Genomic DNA, 21,319 nt, shown 5'->3' on the forward strand with positions numbered 1-21,319 from the left:
TTGTGAGATGGATCTACTCGCAAGTTTGGGCACACCCAGCCAGTGTGCAACCTTTACCAAAAGAGAATGAAGGTGTTTATTACGTTCCTTTTTTGGTGGAGATTCATCCGGATAGAGGCTTGAATTCTGCAGAGACCCTTTATGGTAGTGAAGAGTGTCCTCGAGTTTCGTTCCTGTGTTTCCTGCCGCCACCCAGTGACGTCAGACCGCAAGATCTCATGTTCTCGCGCAACACGATGCCATTGTCGGTCGATATCAGTGGTTGTAACAGAGTTTTACGTTTATTGATCATTGCACGAGAGGCGCGTGCGTATGACTGTAGTGTGGTACGAGTCAAATCAATGTCGAAGTCATTCTCCGTGAATACCCCAACGTCATTTGCAGTGTTGTGTATGAACAGCCCTAGGCAGCGAGTCTACCGCAGTGATCTACAAAAACATCCATAATGAACAGCCCTGTCGAACAGAGCGACATATTGTAACAGTAATTTGCACTCGTCTGGTCCCAACGCGCGTTATATGTCTTACATAAAGACATTACACATTGCTCTATGAGACCAAGACTCTGCTGTGTTCGATTGTATTTCATAACAATAGGCCTGTTTCTGCGTGACTGCCATCTTCAGGCTATATCAGATGGTCTTGATATCCAGTACCAACATTAAAGCAGCAAACTTATGCACTAGAGACAGCATCTATGACAGCGATGTCATATGGATAGCAAGACCATCCGGTGTAACCCGAAGATGGCAATCAAGCCTAAATAGCACTCCGTCTTCAGGCCACAAGTGGCCCATCGTGACCATCCGACCGCCATGTCATCCTCAGTGAGGATGATGATAGGAGGGGCGTGTGGTCAGCACACCGCTCTCCCGGTCGTTACGATGGTTTTCGTTGACCGGAGCCGCTACTATTCTGTCGAGCAGCTCCTAAATAAGCATCACCAGCTTGTGCACCTCGAAAAATGGCAACAACGCATGACGACCCGGATAGTCACCCATCCAAGTTCCGGCCATGCCCGACAGCGCTTAACTTCGGTTATCTGACGTGAACCGGTGTACCCACTGCGGCAAGGCCGTTGCCAAGACGAAGCAGGCCTGTCGCAAAAAAATATAATCGAAAACAGTAGCTTCTTGGACTCGTAGCATAACTTACAAGGTCCTTGTATTCTAAAGAGTTTTATTTCCCAACCATTGATCACCACCGCTGACCTGGCTGCAGTAAGAAAGTTGCAAATAATGTTTTTGAACTGAAGACCGAATACCAGTTTAGCCGTCACACGTTATAACATGTGCTGCTTGTGGGATGGAAAGCGTTTGCGAAGTCTATCAACAACATTCTCGCCGGAAACCAGTTAACTGCAATGTGGGCAGTCTCTATAGTGAAATTACAATGAAATGAAAACCCTTAGCTGCTTACAGGCGTTGACATACGTCAACGGGGACAGATGAAAATGTGTGCCCCGACCGGGACTCGAACCCGGGATCTCCTGCTTACATGGCAGACGCTCTATCCATCTGAGCCACCGAGGACACAGAGGATAGCGCGACTGCAGGGATTTATCTCTGGCACGCCTGCCGCGAAACCCACATTCTCAGCGTATTGTCCCGCACTACATTCGTAGTGTCCCCGCCCATTATACTCATTACTCGCGGTGCGTTGCCAATTCCCGTAAGAGTTCGGGCACTGTTTGTGCATTGGCACAGGAGAAGAAGATGGACAAGTGGCCGGTGAGCCTTAGCTACATATTTACTAAGATGATATCTGTTCTTTCGGACATGTCCGAAAGAACAGATACTATCTTAGTTAATATACAGTATCTATAGCATGCCCCGTTAGCCGTGCGGTCTAACGCACTGCTTTCTGGGCAGGAAGGCGTGCCGCTCCCTGGCACGAATCCGTCCGGCGGATTAGTGTCGAGGTCCGGTGTGCCGGCCAGTCTGTGGATCGTTTTTAAGGCGCTTTTCCATCAGTTTCGGCGAATGCGGGTTGGTTGCCTTTATTCCGCCTAAGTTACACTATGTCGACGATTTCTGCGCAAACACTTCCTCCACATACGTGTACACCATAATTACCATGCAAACATTTGGGGTTACGGTCCTCTGGTATGAGACATTCCCAGTGTGTGTGGGGGGGGGGGGTCCACTGAGGGCAGACCCGCACAATAACCCTGGGTTCGGTGTGGGGCGGCGGTGGGGTGGGTGGACTGCTGTAGAGGATTGTGGGATTGTGAACCACAGTGGGCTACGGCGGGGGCGAAGCCTCTCCGTCGTTTATAGGTCCCCAGCTCCATACAATACAATACAATGTATCTCTAAGCATAGGCCACTTCGAAAACATGACTGGGTATGGACTGATTACTTTGCCCATAACCAATTTCATGTTCCATGCAAAACGTCTTGCAGCAAGTTTATAATCTGAATTCAGCAGGGTGATGAGTTTAAAGTCTTGAACACAGCAGGTTCCCTGCATCAGAAGGCGTCCTCACACGGGACGCGGGAGCTTACGCGGATGTGGACGCAGACACGACGCCCGATCTCGCGAGAGATTGCGCCGTCGGCACACGGGAAGAGCTGGCTAACGAGATTTGCGCTCGCAGCGCTCTGCAGCGGCAGTTGTCGGCTTTATTTGGCTCGCGAGCCACACACAGTTTCTTTACGACAATGGTCACGCGCAAAATAGCTGCGTTGACCCTGTTAGTGGTTGTCGAAGAAGAGCGGAGAATATCACGTGAATACTATAGACATAGTAGTGGAAGTTATTAATTATTTCGACTGAATTTTCGGGCCATTTTCGTTTTTAAATTGAACAGAGTTAAGATATAGTGCCTAGCTTCAGTCTGCGCGTGCATAATATCCATATTCTTAATGGCTCGATGTTGCACTGACTACCAGCTCTCTCAAATTAACGTACACCATCGTACAGATTTCAAGATCGAGATTCGTTGAATGAACGAGGAGATTTTCTGGAAGCTGCTCATCATCAGTGAAGAGATAGTTAATGGCAAGAGACCACTATGATCAAGTCGTTAAATCCAGACACATATACTAAAAAGAAAGTTTCATAACAGCAAAATCTTCATGTGCGTAATTTGTGTTTACTTTCAAACACAGGCCGGCAGTCAGGTTAAGATTTCTGGACACCGGCGAATCATTCCAACCGTCGGCCTTGGCAACAACAATTGCAGCAAATACATTATTTACGATAAATAACATCGACTTTTGAGATAATACTTCTCCTAAATTAATAAGAAAGACTCAGAATCTTTTAGGAAAATAAAGATTAAAAAAAAGATCTGGTAGAATGTGGATACGAACGTGCTACCATCCTCTTCACGGCTCAAGAGCCTACCAATTGCGCTACAACTTCGACACAGTAAGTCGACATTACGGGCCTCCCTATATGGAATACACCGTCTACAGACTGGATCAACAGATGTCATTATCTGATATTTAATATGCAAACTATACGAAAAAGACGCACTTTTGATAGATCATCATTGTGTTTAAAACATCACTACAGAAAACATTTGCATACGAATCTGTAGTTTCCTGTCTTTTATTATAACAGACCCTAGCGTTTTCCAGATATCCTCAATTTCTTGATGCTTTGAAACAGCTTATATTCATACCACGCAGACTGAAGGGAAGAATGAAACTTTGTATCAAGGCCACGATTCGAACGTAAGTCTGCTGCTCGCTGCCTAGTGGGCAGAAAACCCAGGCTACAGTGCCGGCCTTGGAACAAAGTTTTACCTGAAAGGTCTGTGGCACCATTTAGGTTCACATGATCATATCACAACCTCTCTCAGAAAGAAAACCCACCATATACGATGTTTAACGCCGTAGGCGGCAGCTAAGTTCTACTTGTAACCTAAAACGGTGTCACATATATCTTTGGGCACGTTCGCATCCACGAGGCAGAAATCTGAGATGCTAGACCCTTTATTTCACGCTTCGAAGTGTAGTGGAATGTGGAATTCCACGCTATGACGTCACCAACTCCTCGTCCATGCGTTTTTTTCAAGTCCCGTAAGATGACGGCTATAGGGATAAGTACGATTCGACCTTTACGACCGAGCGAGGTGGCGCAGTGGTAGCACACTGGACTCGCATTCGGGAGGACGACGGTTCAATCCCGCGTCCGGGCATCCTGACTTAGGTTTTCCGTGATTTCCCTAAATCGTTCCTGGCAAATGGATGGTTCCTTTGAAAGTGCACGGCCGACTTGCTTCCCTAATCCGATGAGACCGATGACCTTGCTGTTTGGTCTCTTCCCCCAAACAACCCAACCCAAGCATTACGACGTTCGAACGCAATCACGCCACCATGAATAATTTCGTTCACCATTTCTGTGATTTTGTCCCCAGTGATGTCCCAGAAGACTTGAGAGAACTCTGTTGTGAGTCAGCCACATTCTCGAGACATGTCTTCAACACGGGTCCCACGTCCTGCGTCGACGTGTCCTCGTCGAAATCTTCACGATCAGAATCGGAGGCCATCTCCGATTCTAGTTCATCGAGCAAGCTACTTAGCACAGCCGATGTCAAAAGAATACGCAGTCAGCAAATTAATTTCATAATATTTCGTACAGCTCTGGATCGTCAATCATGTCTGTTCCTAAAGAGATGCATGCATGTCCGAAGTAACTGTTGTTGTTGTTGTGGTCTTCTGTCCTGAGACTGGTTTAATGCAGCTCTCCATGCTACTCTATCCTGTGCAAGCTTCTTCATCTCCCAGTACTTACTGCATCATACATCCTTCTGAATCTGCTTATTGTATTCATCTCTTGGTCTCCCTCTACGATTTTTACCCTCCACGCTGCCCTCCAATGCTAAATTTGTGATCCCTCGATGTCTCAGAACATGTCCTACCAACCGATCCCTTCTTCTAGTCAAGTTGTGCCACAAACTCCTCTTCTCCCCAATTCTATTCAATACCTCCTCATTAGTTATGTGATCTACCCATATAATCTTCAGCATTCTTCTGTAGCACCTCATTTCGAAAGCTTCTATTCTCTTCTTGTTCATGCATGGCTACACTCCATACAAATACTTTCAGAAACGACTTTCTGACACTTAAATCTATACTCGATGTTAACAAATTTCTCTTCTTCAGAAATGCTTTTCTTGCCTTTGCCAGTCCACATTTTATATCCTCTCTACTTCAACCATCATCAGTTGTTTCTGTGGTGTCACCGCCAGACACCACACTTGCTAGGTGGTAGCATTTAAATCGTCCGCGGTCCATTAGTATACGCCGGACCCGCGTGTCGCCACTGTCAGTAATTGCAGACCGAGCGCCACCACACGGCAGGTCTAGAGAGACGTACTAGCACTCGCCCCAGTTGTACAGCCGAGTTTGCTAGAGAAGCTACACTGACCGATACGCTCTCATTTGTCGAGACGATAGTTAGCATAGCCTTCAGCTACGTCATTTGCTACGACCTAGCAAGGCGCCATAGCAGTTGATAATTAATATTATGAAGCATGTACCGTAACGAGAGATGTTCTGCAATTGTGGATTAAAGTCAAGTATTACATCATCTACGTACTTTATTTGCAATTCTCAAGATATTGTCCTGTTCCAGACCTCACGCCAGTCAGCGTGTAATTAAACGCGTGGATTTCGGCCTCCTCTAGAAACACAGTGTTGGCTCTTCTGCCAACACTACAGTTTTGCTACCCAAATAGCAAAAATCCTTTACTACTTTAAGTGTCTCATTTCCTAATGTAATTCCCTCAGCATCACCCGATTTAATTCGACTACATTCCATTATTCTCGTTTTGCTTTTGTTGATGTTCATCTTATATCCTCCTTTCAAGACACTGTCCATTCCGTTCAACTGCTCTTCCAAGTCCTTTGCTGTCTCTGACAGAATTACAATGTCATCGGCGAACGTCAGAGTTTTTATTTCTTCTCCATGGGTTTTAATACCTATTCCGAATTTTTCTTTTGTTTCCTTTACTGAAGGAACAGACATTATAAAATAAGTACTGCAAGCGTACAGGGACAAAAATACGATAATAACGTTGAACACGTAGTGTTGCTGGGATCCAAATAATGTTGTGAGCATCAGGGTATGTAGACAGTGATGCTTATAGAGGTTTCGATAGGTCAAGGGGATGTGCACGGATAGCCGAAGCGGTTGTTAAGGAGGCCGCTCAACATAAGCGGGAAATCCAGGTCCGACTTACGGTCCCAGGACAAATTTTCATGTGTCGCCAATACTTAGTACACCTCTCTACGTAATAAAGCAATGTGCGGGTTAATTTCATAACTTCTCACTTATGGCGATCCAAAGTTGTTTCGCCTCTAATGACAGACTAGGCATGGAATCGGGAACTGTGGCATTCAATTCTGCATTAGGCCACCCAATTTTAGCTTCCCGTGGCACGCTGCCACTTTCCCGCCCCATCATTCTACCTTAGCAACTACCAAGACACTATTGATCTTGTTGTATATCTCTGGCTGAACCATAAAGGAACTGGATGTAAATCGCATTGATATCCGGCGTGCCAAAGACTGATTAAAGAAAAAATACTTTCTTGACACACAACATCCCTTTTCCACCTCTGCAGATCGCTGCAGATCCTTCCCGTGGATATTAAAATATAGTGTACCACTTTAACATTTTCGGAGCTACAGTTGTGCTTGGACTAAATTTTCGTCCGCTGAAGTCGTAAATCACATTCCGTATTCTAAAAAGGTAGAGGATGGCCATAGCTACATTCTTGATATGTTCCGTAAGTTACATGTGTCATAATTTCGGCTACGGTTTTTGTGAAAATATCTTCAGAATATTTTCTTAACACTGGGACGTAAAAGAGAGTACATGTTGTCGCAAAATCTTGCACAGTGTTAAATATGAGACATGACGTTTTGTGATTCTCAGTGCAAGGGCTGGTTTCGTGCGATTTCCCACTAGAGTCTACCCCGTGCAAGCAACATCACCTCTGCAAAACTGCCTCAGCCTTCATAGCATTTCAACGTGCTTACTGTATTCATTATCAGCATTCCCTCAACAATGTTTACCCCACGGACTCCCCTGCATAATCAAATTGACGATTACATGATGTGTGCTATTAACCAGCGCTTTCTTTTAGTCAAGTTATGCCAAAAAGTTGCTTTTCTCCCCAATTCTATTCAGTACCTCCTCGTTAGTTTCTACCCATTTAATCTTGAGAATTCTTCTGTAGCACCACGTTTATAAAGTTTCCATTCTCATCTTACTTGAGCAGTTTATAGTCCGCGTTTTACTTCCTTACGAGAGTACTCTCCAGAGAATTATGTTCAGAAAAGATTTCCTAATACGATCTTTTTTTCACTTTCACACAACTCCATAGATTTATAAAAACAAATCTGTAACCATGTAACATCGCTGACATAAATCAAAGCTGTCAAACGTACAAAATGTTAACAAAATCTTAACGATACTGGCCAACAAAGAAAAAATTCCACTGCTGAGACATTACTTAGCGAGGAATTTATAATTTCGCCTGTGCTTTGCTTAGAAAAGAGCGTCAACGACGTAATGTGGAAGTAAGTCTTACGACAAATGTACGAAATAATTATCGTACTATATGTTGCAATGTGTTTGAAAATGGCTTTTGTGCCGAAATAGGCCTATAGCCAATAAAAATAAAGTCACAATAATAACAACTTCTACACAAAGCAGCTTAATGTACACATAACGTCCTTACAACACATATATAGCGCTGCAGGCCCAGAAGAATTTAAAATTTAACTTTTTGTTACATGATAACAAATTCCTCTTTCAGAAATGCTTCCCTTCCTATAGTCGCAACCATTTATTTTGCTGCCCAAACGACAAAATTCATCTACTGTCAGTTTCTCGTTTCCTAATCTAATTCCCTCGGCGTCATCTGATTTAACTGGATACATTCCAGCAACATTGTCTTACTTTTCTTGATGTTCATCTTGTAACATCTTTTCAAGACACTGTACATTCCTTTCGGCTGTTCTACCAAGTACTTTGCTATCTCTAAAACAAATACAGTGTCACCAACAAACCTGAAAGTTTTTATTTCTGCACCATCGACTTTAAATCTCGTTGCACATTTCTGTTTGGTTTCCTTCACCGCTTGCTCAACGTACGGACTGAATGACATTTATGGTAGGCTACAGCACTTTGTCACTGCCTTCTCAACCACAGCTCACCTCTCACGCCCCTCGACTCTATAACTGCAGTCTGGTTTCAGTACAAGTTACAAATATTAAAAGGAGTGCCAGCGTTGGTCGTAATATTGATGTTTTATTGATAGCAGAATCGATTTTCGATCACATAGTGATCATCTTCGGTGCTGTACACATTAAACTCAGACACTGGTATCAAGTTATCAATAACCAAAACAGAGAATCGATCACAATAAGTTATTCGCTTCTCAGTTTTGGTTATTGATAACTTGATACCAGTGTCTGAGTTTAATGTGTACAGCACCGAAGATGATCACTATGTGATCGAAAATCGATTCTGCTATCAATAAAACATCAACATTACGACCAACGCTGACCTTCCTTTTAATATAACATATATGGTCGTCGTGCACACAGCATTCCATGGAGTCGCCAATCAATAAGTTATAAATAACGTTTTGCTCCCTATATTTTATCCTGTCTTCAGAATTTCAGAGAGTGTTTTCTAGTCAACATTGCCAAAATCTTTCCCTAAGTTTAAGGTTTGCCTTTCCTTAACATCTCTTCTAGATGTCGAAGGGGCAGCATTGCCTCGTGTGTTCCTACATTTCTCTGGACTCCAAATTGATCTTCTTCGAGGTCGGCTTTTGTCGATTCCTCTGTAAATAATTCCTGTCATTATTTTGCAACAATGATTTATTAATCTCAAAGTTCTGCAATATGGACTTCCACCATCTCTGAGACTGGATTTATTACAATGTTCTTGAAATTTGCGGCATTGTTCGTATGACTTGCTTATTGTTAGATGTGTAGGTCCTTATATAAACCGTACAGTTATTCACCACAATGTTAAACCAAACCAACACGTAATTTTCAGTGTAACAAACATTGTGTACTTTTAAGTATTTTCAGGGGAACCATTGATGGAATCACTAATTTTAAACGAGACCATGAAGCAAAGCTTCCGGTGGATATAAAGTGTAATAGCTGCAACCAATGAGCTACAGTATGGTGGCCCATGCGCTTCTCACTTACAAGGGTCGTGACCGTAATAAAATTGAATACATTAATTTTACATATATGAACTGAACTGTTCGAATGTATACTGACGCAAAAAACCGCAACATCAAAAAATAATTAAAGAAGAGTAATGAAATTTCTGGAATAAATTGTCTAGGTAACATTTAAGTGATGTCCTCCCCTGGTAGATGAGTGGTCAGCGCGACGGACTGTCATACCTAACGGCCCGGGTCCGATTCCCGGCTGGGTCGGCGATATTCTCCGCTCAGGGACTGGGTGTTGTGTTGTCCTTATCATCGTCATTTCATCCCCATCGACGCGCAAGTCGCCGAAGTGACGTCAACTAGAAAGTCCTGCACCAGGCGAACCGTCTACCCGGCGGGAGGCTCTAGCCACACGGCATTTCCATTTAAGAGATTATCATCGCAAGATCACGGGTTCATGTGAGCGCGAGAAGAACCATTGCAAATGTGGAATGCTGATACATTAAATCGCTATTGGCCATTAAAATTGCTACACCAAGAAGAAATGCAGATGATAAACGGATTATTTATTGGACAAATATATTATACTAGAACTGACATTACATTATCATGCAATTTGGGTGAATAGATCCTGAGAAATCGGTACTCAGAACAACAACTTCTGGCCGTAATAACGGCCTTGATACGCCAGGAAATTGAATCAAACAGGGCTAGGATGGCTTCAGCACGATACCACAATTCATCAAGAGTAGTGACTGGCGTATTGTGACGAGCCAGTTGCTCGGCCGCATTGACCAGACGTTTTCAGTTGGTGAGAGATCTGGAGAATGTGCTGGCCAGGGCAGCAGTCGAACATTTTCTGTACCCAGAAAGGCCCGTACGGGACCTGCAACATGCGGTCGTGCATTATCCTGCTGACATGTAGGTTTTCGCAGGGATCGAATGAAGGGTAGAGCCACGGGTCGTAACACATATGAAATGTAACGTCCACTGTTCAAAGTGCCGTCAATGCGAACAAGAGGTGAACGAGATGTGTAACCAATGGCACCCCATACCATCACGGCGGGTGATACACCAGTATGTCGATGACGAATACACGCTTCTAATGTGCGGTCACCACGATGTAGCCAAACACGGATGCGACCATCATGGTGCTGTAAACATAACTTGGATTCATCCGAAAAAATGACGTTTTGCCATTCACGGACCCAGGTTCGTCGTTGAGTACACCATCGCAGGCGCTCCTGTCTGTGATGCAGCGTCAAGGGTAACCGCAGCCATGGTCTCCGAGCTGATAGTCCATTCTGCTGCAAACGTCGTCGAATTGTTCGTGCAGATGGGTGTTGTCTTGCAAACGTCCCCATCTGTTGACTCAGGGATCGAGACGTGGCTGCACGATCCGTTACAGCCATGCGGATAAGATGCCTATCATCTCGACTGCTAGTGGAATGAGGCCGTTGGGATCCAGCACGGCGTTCCGTATTACCCTCCTGAACCCGCCGATTCCATATTCTGCTAACAGTCATTGGATCTCGACCAACGCGAGCAGCAATGTCGCGATACGATAAACCGCAATCGCGATAGGCTACAATCCGACCTTTATCAATGTCGGACACGTAATGGTACGCATTCCTCCTCCTTACACGAGGCATCGCAACAACTTTTCACCAGGGAACACCGGTCAACTACTGTTTGTGTATGTGAAATCGGTTGGAATCTTTCCTCATGTCAGCACGTTGAAGGTGTCGCCACCGGCGCCAACCTTGTGTGAATGCTCTGAAAAGCTAATCATTTGCATATCACAGCATTTTCTTCCTGTCGGTTAAATTTCGCGTCTGTAGCATGTCATCTTCGTGGTGTAGCAATTTTAATGACCAGTAGTGTAACAGGTGTAGTCGCCAGACTGTTCAATGCAAGCACTGAAACGTGCATGCATTGTGTCGAACAGGTTTGTGGGAGGGAGTCCTGCCACGTGTTGCATTTGGTCTGTCAAAACAGGAACGGTTAATGCTTTTTGTGGATAACGCTGCAGTTGTCGTCCGGTGATATCCTATATGTGTTTGAGTGCAGATAGTCTGGTGATTGAGCAGGCCAAGGTAACGACGAGTTGGCGTAGAGCATGTTTGGTTACAACAGTGGTCTGTGGGCGAGGCGTTATCCTGTTGGAACACCCAACCTTGAATGCTGTTCATGAATGACAGCACAACAGTTCGAATCACCAGACAGGTACAAATTAGCAGTCAGGGCGCGAAAGATAGCCACCGGAATGCTCATGTCGTAACATGAAATCTCGCCGCAGTCTATAACACCAGTGTGTCTTGCCCAGAGCCAGTTTGGTTGCAGGCCCTTAACTGGCATCTTTCTAACCAATACACGACCATCACTAGCACTGAAGCAGAACCAGCTTTCATTAGAAAACACAACAGATCTCCATCCCGCCCTCCAATGAGCTCTCGGACGACACGACTGAAGACGCCAATGGCCGTGGCTTGGGGTCAGTGGAATGCACAGTACAGGGCGCCTGGCTTGGAGCTGTCCCTGAAGTAACCAACTTGTTCGTTATGTCTCTGTGGTGCCAACTGCTGCTCACATTGCTGCTGCAGATGCAGTATGATGCGCCGAAGTCATAGGCCGAACACGATGGTCTTTTCTCTCTGTAGAGCCACTTTGTCGTTCCAGTCTTCTTGCGACCGTACATTCTCGTGCGCACCGCTGCCAGGAATCGCCGACAGCGGTTACAATCCTGCCAAATCCTTCTGCAACATCGGAGAATGAACATCCAGTATCCGGTATGCTAATAAATGACTCATTAAAACACAATGAGATGATTATAATGGCGTCTCTGTCACCTTAAGGCCATTCTTGACTAACACCACCTCACCACGTCCAGTCTCAAAGGTAACTATGGCTCAAGACCGTTAAAGCATGTATTTAAAGCTAACCTAATTTTCATACTCACGATGTCGCCACTAGCAGCGCTCTATGCGACTGGCGCGAAATTTGAATAGATACAATCTTTCAGATGCAGAAACACGCCTACCAACTTTGTGATTATGTCGCACAACTCTTTCTTGGTGTTGCGATTTTTTTCCGTCAGTGTATCTTACGCAGTTTCTGGTCGGAAATCTTTTACAATACCTTAACAGCATACAGTGTGTCTTTTCGAAATTTACTGCCAACGGATTGGTTAGTGAACACTTATTAATGTCTATACACATTTCGCTAACAGTTTGCTTGTAAAAATATTCTGGATTCGCTAATTATGACAGTATTTGTACCCTCTGCAAAAAGAAATCCCTTTAGCGTTTGGTATGTTACTGATGTTTCTGACGAAATATTGGTAATCAACACTACATTTTCGAAAGTTAAATTTATGGGCGAAGTATCGGAACCCTTTGAAATAAAAACGGGAGTGCGACAGGGGGATGGGCTCTCACCGTTGCTGTTCAATTGTGTGCTTGAGCAAGTAGCCAGAGAGTGGAACACAAATATTAAGAGTGGTATAAGACTGGGTTGCAAAAAGAAGAACCTTAAAGTAAATTGCATTGCTTTTACAGATGATACGGCCCTGTTTGCTGAAACAGTGGAAGAAGCAGGGGAGCAAATCCTTGAACTAAAGAAACAAGCAGCCAAAATAGATCTTCACATCTCCTTTGAAAAAACTAAGATACTGACAACCATCAAGCACTCATGTAAATACCTCAAATGTCAAGAACAAAAGATTGAAATAGTAAAAGAATTCAAATATCTCGAAGAATGCATTAGTTGGAATGCCGGGGAAAGCAAAGCAATGGAATACAGAAAAAATAAACTTGAACTGGCCTTCCAACTAACAAAAAATACGTACAACAAAAAATGCCTTTCATGGGGAGCCAAAATTACACATTAAAAGACAGTGATTAAGCCAGAAGCACTGTATACAGCAGAGACACTGAACATGAATTTCAAAGGCCAAATGGAGAAACTTGAGCTAACGGAAAGAAAAAATTTAAGAAAAATCATAGAACCAAAGTTTCAAGAGGATAAGATTATATACATCAAAAATGAAACTCTGTACAATAAAATTGAAAAACTTTCAGATATACGAAAAAGGAGGATAAATTTTTATGGTCATCATCTCAGAATGAATTCCAACAGATTAACCAACAAATCTTTGACTTTTTCCGTAACCGCAAAACGAAACCCAACTGGTTTAAAGAAACTGAGAAACACCTAGTAGAATTAAAGATCTCAATAAATTTACTTATCGATCGAACAGCTAAATTAATTATTAAAGATGAGAACATAAGCTTCCAAGACAAATCTACACAAAAGTCCAAATCCTTCACGTCGGAAGAAGAGAGGAAAGAAGATCAGAAAGAAAGAAGAGATACTGGGCCCTAAGAAAACAACAACGCACAAAGAAATGATTGATCCAGCGTACCCCAAAAGAGGGTGAAACGAAAGAAGAAGAACACTAGAAAATATATGGGCTCTTAATACAGAATTTTGAAGGACAGTATATCTAGTTAATTTCCAGTTTAATGATGACTGATGGCTCAAGACATCGTTTTCTGTTAATTCACTGTGGACTGCCATCTTTGCCTTAAAATGTGGGGTACTTGTACACATTTCTGGTTGTCTGATTGTTAGAGCATTCCGTGTGGTCATTGAAGGCCACCATAAAGGCACAAAAGGTAGATGTGGGAGTCGTTAAGAGCGAAAAGCGGGTTGAAGTTAATTAGCGCTCGTGTGTCCCGAATTACGCCGGCGAGTGAGCCAGGGGGGCGTGGCTTCCGCTGATGACGCAACTGGCCGATTCTCTGGGCACCGCCGAACTGTCATTACGTGGAGTCGTGGGCCTGTAGTTACTGCAGCTATAACAATGAACACACACATGCGCGCCGTGAACTCTCTACTCCGCATCGACAAGGTCACCAGTGTGGACTTTACACCACTTCACCTCACTGCCACGTAATGGAAGTGAGCTAATGCCATTAGAGAATCTTATGAATACAGAATGCTGGCCGTAAACCCGCACAAATAAAACTATTCTTTAAAGGCAAATTTATTAAAACAAAATACCAATGAAAATGAAAATCCTTTTATACAGGATGGTCCATTGATAGTGACAGGGTGAAATATATCACGAAATAAGGGTCAAACGAAAAAAACTACAAAGAACGAAACTTGTGTGGCTTGAAGGGGCAAACCAGATGGCGCTATAGTTGGCCCGCTGGATGGCGCTGCCATAGGTCAAACGGCTATCAACTGCGTTTATTTAAATAGAAACCTCCATTTTTTATTACATATGGATGTAGTACGTAAAGAAATATGAATGTTTTAGTTGGACCACTTTTACGCTTTGTGATAGATGGCGCTGTAATAGTCACAAACGTATAAGTACGTGGTATCACGTAACATTCCGCCAGTGCGGACGGTATTTGCTTCGTGATACATAACCCGTGTTAAAATGGACCGTTTAAGAATTGCGGAAGAGGTCGAAACGTGTTGATGTATGGCTATTGTGATCAAAATGCGCAACGGGCGTGTGCTATGTATGCTGCTCGGTATCCTGGACGACATCATCCAAGTGTCCGGACCGTTCACTGGTTAGCTCCGTTATTTAAGGAAACAGCAAGTGTTCAGTCACATGTGAAACGTCAACCACGACCTGCAACAAATGATGATGCCGTAGTAGGTGTTTTAGCTGCTGTCATGGCTAATCCGTACATCAGTAACAGACAAATTGCGCGAGAATCGGGAATCTCAAAAACGTCGGTGTTGAGAATGCTATATCAACATCAATTGCACCCGTGCCATATTTCTGTGCACCAGGAAATGCATGGCGACGACTTTGAACGTCGTGTACACTTATTCCACTGGGCACAAGAGAAACTACGGGACGATGACAGATTTTTTTTGCACCCGTTCTATTTAGCGACGAAGCGTCATTCACCAAAAGCGGTAACGTAAACCGGCATAGTATGCACTATTGGGCGACGGAAAATCCACGATGGCTGCGACAAGTGGAACATCAGCGACCGTAGCGGGTTAATGTATGGTGCGGCATTATGGGAGGAAGGATAATTGGCCCCCATTTTATCGATGGCAATCTAAATGGTGCAATGTATGCTGATTTCCTACGTAATGTTCTACCGATGTCACTACAAGATGTTTCACTGCATGACACAATGGCGATGCACTTCCAACATGATGGATGTCCGGCACATAGGTCGCGTGCGGTTGAAGGGCTATTGAATAGCATATTTCATGACATCTGGATTGGGCGTTCAGCGGATCTGACGTCCCCGGTTTTTTTTTTTTTTTTTTTTTTTTTTGTGGGGAAAGTTGAAGGATATTTGCTATCGTGATCCACCGACAACGCCTGACAATATGCGTCAGCTCATTCTCAAAATTACACGTATTGCCAAATGCATTGAGGTTGACGAACATCGTTTTGAGCATTTATTGCATTGATGTGGTATTTACAGGTAATCACACTATAACATCATGCGTTCTCAGAAATGATAAGTTCACAAAGGTACATGTATCATATTGGAACAACCGAAATAAAATGTTCGAACGTACCTACGTTCCGTATTTTAATTTATAAAACTTACCTGTTACCAACTGTTCGTCTAAAATTGTGAGCCATGTGTTTGTAACTATTACAGCACCATCTATGACAAAGAGAAAAAAGTGGTCTAACTGAAAGAGTCATATTTCTTTACGTACTACACGAATATGTAGTGAAAATGGGGGTTACTATTTAAAAAATCGCAGCTGATATCCCGCCATCTAGCGGCCAACCATATCGCCATCTGGTTTCCCCTTTCAAGCTAGAGAAGTTTCGTTCTTTGTAGTTTTTTCGTTTGACGCTTATTTCGTGAGATATTTGGCCCGGTCACGATCAATGGACCACCCTGTATATAACTAGTGGTATTTTTCAAGAGTAACATTATCGATGCAATCCCCTTCAGCCGCAACGGTCGCCTCCACTCTCGTCCTGAAGCGATCGCACGCACTCTTTAAACCAGCGCTGTCCGTATTCGCGAATACTGCTTCGATATCTGTCCGTAGAGATACGACATTTGGGGTGCCTCGTTTTACTGGTAACTCTTTCGACTACCCTCCCCACATAGCAGTGGAAGAGGAGGTTCAAATCCGGGCTATTTCTGGGGCCAGAACTGCTTTTGACCAGAACATGGAAACGTTATTCGAGAGCTACTTTGGACTAAATGGCTCGTATGAGCCGGTACACCGTCCTGTTGAAATACATATCGTCACGTTTACCATCACCTGTTTCACTACATTCGTCAAACCCTGCAGACGCACTTCTTTTGTGATTATTTTCAAAGAAATGTGGCGGCGTGATATCGCCATCGCTGGACACTACACCTAGGACGTGAACCCCAGACTTCTCCGAAGCATTATACTTGGAGACAAATCGTAAATAGTTGATCTCGGGTACCCGAAGAATCGAACTGTTTGAGTGGGCGAACGCCCAGCGCCAAGACTTTCGATAATCGCGGCTCCTCGATTGTACTAAGCACTTGTCCGTAAAATCTCACACATTTTGATCTTCTGACTGTTTACTAAATGCCTATGGCTTTCACGAATGCAAGTCGCAACCTCCACCGGAACTGCGATATGGCGGGAAATTTAAATTTAAATTTGTCCGGATTTAAGCGCCCTACCCTGTACTTCCATTCGCACTATGCGCTGCGATAGTGGTCAGTCGTGTCTAATTGAAACCAAGAGTGAATGCATTACATGATTCGGTAAGTCTCAGATTTTTATTTACATGTCATTTGCTATCCGATTGCCGTCAAGTAAAAATATCTTGTAGCTTACAGTCGTGCTGCTAAAATAATGTAAACCATGGGAGTCGTGCGGAACTTCCGCAGTGTTATAAACAATGACAGTATTTGGAATAAGTGTATTCGTCTGGATAACAGTTCTTGTCGGAATGAAGACAAAATATATTTAAAATGAACGACTGTAGCAATTAAATTTACGTGTTGCTGATGAGGAGTTTAATGAGAAATACCAATGTCAATACAAAGAAGTAAATAAGCGCGAAACATGTAGGTTAGAACTTAATGTTCGCTTCTTACCTGGTATGTTACTAAGGCCACAATCATCTCTAACAGTATTTTGTGATTTTAATTGCACTTAGAGCTTTATGTAAGCACGTTAGGCTATAGTAGCATTAGGTAAATAACAACTGAAGGCCACAATGACAGATATGTTTGCCGTTTAGAAAAGTCAGCTTGTACGAGCCGCTGAGGTAATGGTCGCGTTTATTATCTATGACAGTGTGTAGACAAATTATACAGTTAATAAGTACTTTAAAACAAATTAAATGGTACTTCTAATAAGATAATATGAAAAGGGAGTCTTATTCGTGATTACTAATTTAGCTTCGTAAAATATAGGTATGAAGCTGAGCATCGACGATAACATTTTACACAAATAGTACGTTTTAACTCAAAAAGCATTGCGCAGTCTCAGAAACCGATAGAAATGCTTTCTAGCGGTATCTGATTCATCCATATACGGTTTGTACACTCCTGGAAATTGAAATAAGAACACCGTGAATTCATTGTCCCAGGAAGGGGAAACTTTATTGACACATTCCTGGGGTCAGATACATCACATGATCACACTGACAGAACCACAGGCACATAGACACAGGCAACAGAGCATGCACAATGTCGGCACTAGTACAGTGTATATCCACCTTTCGCAGCAATGCAGGCTGCTATTCTCCCATGGAGACGATCGTAGAGATGCTGGATGTAGTCCTGTGGAACGGCTTGCCATGCCATTTCCACCTGGCGCCTCAGTTGGACCAGCGTTCGTGCTGGACGTGCAGACCGCGTGAGACGACGCTTCATCCAGTCCCAAACATGCTCAATGGGGGACAGATCCGGAGATCTTGCTGGCCAGGGTAGTTGACTTACACCTTCTAGAGCACGTTGGGTGGCACGGGATACATGCGGACGTGCATTGTCCTGTTGGAACAGCAAGTTCCCTTGCCGGTCTAGGAATGGTAGAACGATGGGTTCGATGACGGTTTGGATGTACCGTGCACTATTCAGTGTCCCCTCGACGATCACCAGTGGTGTACGGCCAGTGTAGGAGATCGCTCCCCACACCATGATGCCGGGTGTTGGCCCTGTGTGCCTCGGTCGTATGCAGTCCTGATTGTGGCACTCACCTGCACGGCGCCAAACACGCATACGACCATCATTGGCACCAAGGAAGGAGCGACTCTCATCGCTGAAGACGACACGTCTCCATTCGTCCCTCCATTCACGCCTGTCGCGACACCACTGGAGGCGGTACGTGGCGGAGGGTACCTTTCGAACGAATATTGCGACACCTTTCCTTTTGATGAAGGTTTCTCGGGTCTCCAGCCAGGTGGTAGCGTTGATATCTCGCGACACCTCCCGAAACGTTTACGCCGGGAAAGCCTACAGTCACATATACCTTTCCTTTTGCCAGATTCGCTAATGGTGCGTTTCGATAAGATTCCCTATGATATGTTGTAGTGCTACTGTGATTTTACCGATATAGTCAGTTCTAGGAATATGCGCTCTTAGAATCGTATTAATTGTAATCTTTGTCTCGTGGCATGAAAGAAAAGCACGTTTTTGGTTTCACAGTCTTCTGTGTCTTGTTGGTTCTGATGTCCTAGTTGATGGCCGCGTGTAAATCACACTCTGTAATTAATACATTTATCTGTAGCGTTATTATAATTTTTGTTAAATATATATCCAAATAATTACTGTAGAGTGTGTTTTTGTAAGTTGCAAGAAAGGACCTTCCCCATCTATGATTCAGTTACGTAGTAATTAAATGTTGCCCTGGCCATTTTGTGTACGTGCTTTGTTGAAGCGACGCCATTAATGATAAAATGTCTCTAAGCACTATGTGACTTAACATCTGAGGTCATCAATCCCCTAGAGTTAGAGCTACTTAAACCTAACTAACCTCAGGACATCACACACATCCATGCCCCAGGCAGGATTCGAACCTGCGACCGTAGCAGCAACGCGGTTCCGGGCTGAAGTGCCTAGAACCGCTCGGCCACAGCGGCCGGCAATGATAAAATGATAAAAACCTTCTTAATTCTGAAAGTGTTGAAGTGATTAAGCTCAATAAATACAAAACGGCGTCTTGTAATATTTTCCAATTTAATTTTTAGGCCAGAGGTACAGTTTCGTTTAAAAATATTTTCTATAAATGTATACGCTGCCATTGTACATAGGCAGCTATACTGGAGCATCAAGCCTAACAAAAAAGGAATTAATTAGCATTGTGGTAATTGGCTTATAGCGTAATATTAAAGAAATACTTTTTTATGTAAATGTTTTTTTTAAATTACCGCTACCAGTCACAAACTTTGCCAAGTGTTGTATTACTTATTTATTTAGCGGCATGTTTCAAGGTAATACCTCATCTTCAGGCTAAAAAGCATTGCAAAAACAACTTTACAATAAGGCCATACTGATATTACATAGTCTTTTTCGTAAATGCTGTGGTCATCCTGTGGAAGAAGTACAATAAGTCTTCTATTGCACTTGAGACTGTTTTTAATTCGGCTCAGTCGTATTGCTTCGCAAAGTTACGGCTTGGTATGTAATGGACGTGGCAGTGTCTACCTGCACACTCTTGATACTGTATTGGAACATTAGATAATTGTTTTCCTTACTCATCCGCATTAACTTACATCTTTATACATTTAGAGTAAACTGCGATTGGTTTCAAGCGCGTCACTGCTGGTGAGTGCCGGGAGTTTGGGACGATTACCCATTCTTTCGCTCTTACTTTCAAAGAAATTAATTCAGTATGGGAAAGCGTCTTATGTCCAAGAGTAATAAGATCTGAAACAATGGCTACATGTCACGTGAAACATGTCTTACGCAACAAAAGGCGAATGCACAGCTAATGGAACGGTCAATATGCCTGTATGTCTTGCGATACGAGGGCAGTCAATAATGGAATTAGAAATACGACCCGAAAATTGTATGTAAGGAATCAGTCTGACTTTATGTGAATATTTCATAGGGAGTTCGCCCCTGATGACAGGAAAAGGACTGGTCCTTCAATTACGGAGATTATGCCTCCCCACCAGGACCTCGTGCTGCGTCTGTAAAGTGAATCTTTCATGCGAGGTGAAACTGGAATAAAGCCCCTAATAATCTCAACATGATCTAAATTTAACACTCATACCCTTTTATCGGAAAGAGGAAACGAAGATTTGAATGTCAGAGAATGAAACAGGTTAGTAGAGGTCAAGGGTCACCATGACCTCTCCGACACGACATTACACCAGTCAATTCCAGGCGTATAAGCTAGATCAATACATACACCATTGAGTGTGAAATGGAGACCTTAAACATTTAATGAATATTACAGTTATCCTGATACGTACTGTAACTTGTCACTACTTTCCGCCTTCAGTCTACGAAAAGTTCCGAGAGCACAATAATTTTTAAACACGACTCATTATCTGGTTTGGTTGCAGTCTTGTAGTGCACATTGAGATTACTTCCTCACGGTCCTCGGAACGTAAATAGAACTTGCAAAACACCAAAGAGTCAGGTTCATTATACTGCTTGAATTGTGTAAGAGGGATGTGGGGAATAGGTACACTTAAGCAAAAACTATTGTTTTGATGCACTCATAATAAGTAAACTAAAAACAATAGTTCGGACAACTTAAATGTAAAACAACTTAAATGTAAAAAAATAAAAGTAAAAAAACAGTACAATGCAGTACTTAGAGAAATGTGCGCTGCAGAAAGGAAATGGTTCAAATGGCTGTGAGCGCTATGGGACATAACATCTGAGGTCATCAGTCCCCTGGAACTTAGAACTACTTAAACCTAACTAACCTAAGGACATCACACACATCCATGCCCGAGGCAGGAGGCGCGGTTCCAGACTGAAGCGCCTAGAAGCGCTCGCTCACAGCGGCCGACTGCAGAAAGGAAGCTAATATCAAATACTCTTGAGCGAAAATAATCGCCATTAGAGTTAGGATATTGGAATGTTTTTAAACAGTAATATGGAATGTGTAATCACTTGTATTTTCACATTTTACAATTTTTAGAATGTTCGTTTCTTGGAGAAGCAGTCTTCTCGAACAGCCTTTGGGTGTCTTCTGC

At 43.3% G+C, this 21,319-nt stretch overlaps 1 protein-coding gene and 1 non-coding gene across 4 annotated transcripts in view; one reads left to right on the forward strand and one right to left on the reverse strand.

The window, feature by feature from the left end:
- Window positions 1–21,319, forward strand: part of LOC126425091 (sensory neuron membrane protein 1-like) — a 454,807-nt gene that overhangs the window by 9,076 nt on the left and 424,412 nt on the right. The gene's annotated exons all lie outside the window — the stretch shown is intronic.
- On the reverse strand, window positions 1,458–1,531 carry Trnat-ugu (transfer RNA threonine (anticodon UGU)). Its single transcript has one exon. It is a non-coding gene; the product is annotated as a tRNA-Thr (tRNA).

Source organism: Schistocerca serialis, chromosome 10 (assembly GCF_023864345.2).
Source record: "Schistocerca serialis cubense isolate TAMUIC-IGC-003099 chromosome 10, iqSchSeri2.2, whole genome shotgun sequence".
Lineage (NCBI taxonomy): Eukaryota > Metazoa > Arthropoda > Insecta > Orthoptera > Acrididae > Schistocerca > Schistocerca serialis.